The 3371-nt window shown below is 41.7% G+C and overlaps 2 non-coding genes across 2 annotated transcripts; both read right to left on the bottom strand.

The window, feature by feature from the left end:
• Positions 1 to 680: 680 nt before the first annotated feature.
• TRNAK-UUU (transfer RNA lysine (anticodon UUU)) lies at positions 681 to 753 on the bottom strand. Its single transcript has one exon. It is a non-coding gene; the product is annotated as a tRNA-Lys (tRNA).
• Positions 754 to 2876: 2123 nt separating this feature from the next.
• On the bottom strand, positions 2877 to 2949 carry TRNAK-UUU (transfer RNA lysine (anticodon UUU)). The gene has a single exon. It is a non-coding gene; the product is annotated as a tRNA-Lys (tRNA).
• Positions 2950 to 3371: the final 422 nt, after the last annotated feature.

Below are 3371 nucleotides of genomic sequence, written 5' to 3'. Positions count from 1 at the left end.
GCAAAAATGGGTATGTTTGAAGGAATGGCGGTTCCTACAATGTTAAATGGTTTTGAGGCATGGGCTATAGATAGGGTTGTGCGGAGGAGGGTTTTCAAAGTATGTAGTGTAGTGTGTAAGATGGAGAGAGCGTGTGATTGTGGACAGATTGCCAGCAACCCAAGTGTGATTAAGGCAGAAAGGTAAGGCAGCTTCCTGGACCAGAGAGGGGAACTTGACGGCTGTTACCTCATTGGATCGCTGTCACAAACCCATAAGATAAGTCAGGTGGCAGTAATCTCCCTGGTCTGTGGTTGCCTGCCGCCTACTACCTGTATATCTATGTGGTTACTGTTTGTGTGTTACGGACAAAGTGTTTTAAACTCGGATCATTCTGTCTCTTAACCATGCGTGTCTGTGTGGCCAGCAGGAGTACACCGTCAAAAGATTTTCATCGACTCTTTTCAGCATTTGGTATAACTCATGAATAAATATCATGCACGAAATCTCTGCAAGTGTATTACAAGTATCACCTATCAATTATCTGTACGATATTTTCTAGAGCATTTTCCTGTTACAGACAATCTATTTGCTTACAGTTCCTGATCCCACGGTAATGTATGCAAAAAAGTCTTTAACATGCAGACTTTTTACCAATGGGTTCTTAATGGCTGTTGGACTTCGAACAGTTATAAAGATATCGCCCGAACAGGGACTTGAACCCTGGACCCTTAGGTTAAAGGCCTAATGCTCTACCGACTGAGCTATCCGGGATTCTGATGATGTTGTTATTGACTGTCCAGTGGGACAACCCGCATCAACCACGATTCTCGCCCTTACTGACACCGCCGCGCCGCAGCAGCAGCAACAGCAGAAGCCAGGGCCATCTACTCTACCACCACTACCACCACCTCCTCCAATACCACACACTGCCGGACCTACTCCACTAATACCATCATAACCTGAAGCATAGTTTTAGAAGGAGCAGATTATGCCTTACAAACCTCCTTGAAATTTATCACGAATTATTCAATATCCACAACAAGGAATTGATATAATACTTCAGGACTCCCACAAAACATTCGACAAAGTCGCCAACGTTAAATTGATGCATAAAGTCTGGGCCTTGGGGATTACTGGCTGCAGATGGAAATTATATATAACACAAAGGTCGGCAATGCCATGTTAACAGAAAGTAGGCTAACATTACAAGGGGATCTACATAAAATTGCAGAATGGTATAAAGAATGGCAAATGCCATTTTAACGTCAATGAATGTCAGCTGCTACAATCTGGAAATTCAATAAAATCATATAGTGACGGGCAACAAGAAAAAGGATACCCCGAGTGTGGGAAACCTAGTGATAACTGTCTCCGCCATCATCAAATTCTCTAAGCTGTCTAATGAAGCAGCCAAGAAAGCAAATATGATATCAAGATTTATTAACGAAAACTATACATACAGAAGCAGGGATGTGAAATGCCACGATAACTAGGTCTAGTTAGAGCACATATCGAATATGCAGTGCATTTTCGGGCCTTTCACTGAAGCAATAGTATCCTTAAATTGAAAGCAGTGCAGCGAAGAACAATTAGATTGATTCCATCTTTGGGTAGTAAACCATAGGAGGAGAGTTTGCGAGAATTAAATTCGTTCTCCCTGAGCAATGGGCGCCTCCGGGGCAAATTAATAATGTTTTGTGATATTCAAATGACTCAACAACGTCTATGGTAAATAAAATATATTGTATCATTCCTCAACAGCAGGAGTATTTCAGGCATGGCAGGTCGAGATGTTGTAGCTCAGGTTCATCCTTACTATTGTCTTTATAACAAAAAGTAATGATGTGCAAATCATTGGTGATAGGATGCACGACTTATTCATGTTCGTTCTTCATCATAACTTTCCTCTAGATATTTCCCTCAGGCATATTTCTCCTGCAAGGTATTTTTTTTTTTTACCTCTTTTCCGTCCGGCGTGTACCGGAAGGAGTACAGGGTGGGGAGATAACCTTTGCTTTGCTATAGTTTTCTTCCACTGCTTTTATGGGAACTGCAGGTTTTGTTTAAGCAGCGTTAAGGTTAAACCATGGGTGTGTGATATGTTTTTCTATGTAACTCTCTCTCTCTCTCTCTCTCTGAGCAGGCTAGCACTACCGTGGTTTTTGTGTGTGTGCTTGTATTGGACAGTGACTAAATAAATCAGTACATGCTAATTGTGAGGTATGGAAAGACACTGAGCGAAGCACTTGTATAAAGTACGTGTGGAGTGTGTGAAGAAAGATAAGTAGAGGAACTGAACATATGATGACGTCTCAAGATATATGTGTTCTTCCCACCATTCCTAACATTGGCTGTGTTCTTTATACTAGATGTTACTCAAACTGTGTGGTTGAGTGTGTAGGATGGACCAGAGAGGGGAACTTGACAGCCGTTAGCTCATTGAATCGCTGTCACAAAACTATACGATAACCCAGGCGGTAGTAATCACCCTGGTCTGTGGTTGCCTCCTACCTACTACCTGTATGTCTATGTGATTACTGTTTGTGAGAATATTTTCCACTCGAATTATCCTGTCGCACACATGTTCAGTAGGTGAACCTTCAAAAAACTTTCTATTTTCAGTATTTGGTATAACTCAAAAGCAAAAAATATACTCAAAATCTCGGCAAGTGTATTACAAACATCATCGCCCATCAATTTTCTGTGTGATATTTTTACAGGATAATCTCATTACTGACAATAATTAAAGGTTACAAACATCGTGTATTTATCTGCTTACAGTTCTTCTTCCCACCGTAACATATATAGACTTTTTTGTAAAGTCTTTAGGAGGTAAGACGTTCTAAAAATGGGATCTTAATTGCTATTGAACTTGGAAACAGTTATAAAGATATCACCCGAACAGGGACTTGAACCCTGGACCCTTAGGTTAAAAGCCTAATGCTCTACCGACTGAGCTATCCGGGCTTCTGATGATGTTGTTATTGACCGTCGAGTGGTACAACCAGGATCAACCACGATTCTCGCCCTTACTGACACAGCTACCACATACCACTGTACATAATGCCAATAGTACCACCACCACCACAACACCACACACTACCGTACCTAACGCCACTAGTACCATCACTACCACCAACATAATCAACACCACACCAGAACCCTTATCACCGCCCACAACGCACCACCAGCTACATACCACTACCACCACTATCACCACCACTACCACCACCTCACATTGCCTTGTTACTAAAGGGTTATAATGTTGTGGTCAAGTGGTTGAAATAACTGCACCACCAGCAGGTCACCTTCATCTTCCTTTGCCTGTCTCGTAACATGGAGGTAAGTAAGCGTCGTTATTTGTGGTACAATATATTTGGTTCAATTGC

Source organism: Panulirus ornatus, chromosome 4 (assembly GCF_036320965.1).
Source record: "Panulirus ornatus isolate Po-2019 chromosome 4, ASM3632096v1, whole genome shotgun sequence".
Taxonomy (NCBI): domain Eukaryota; kingdom Metazoa; phylum Arthropoda; class Malacostraca; order Decapoda; family Palinuridae; genus Panulirus; species Panulirus ornatus.
Note: the sequence above shows the minus strand (reverse complement) of the source record. Positions and strands in the feature narration are given on the sequence as shown.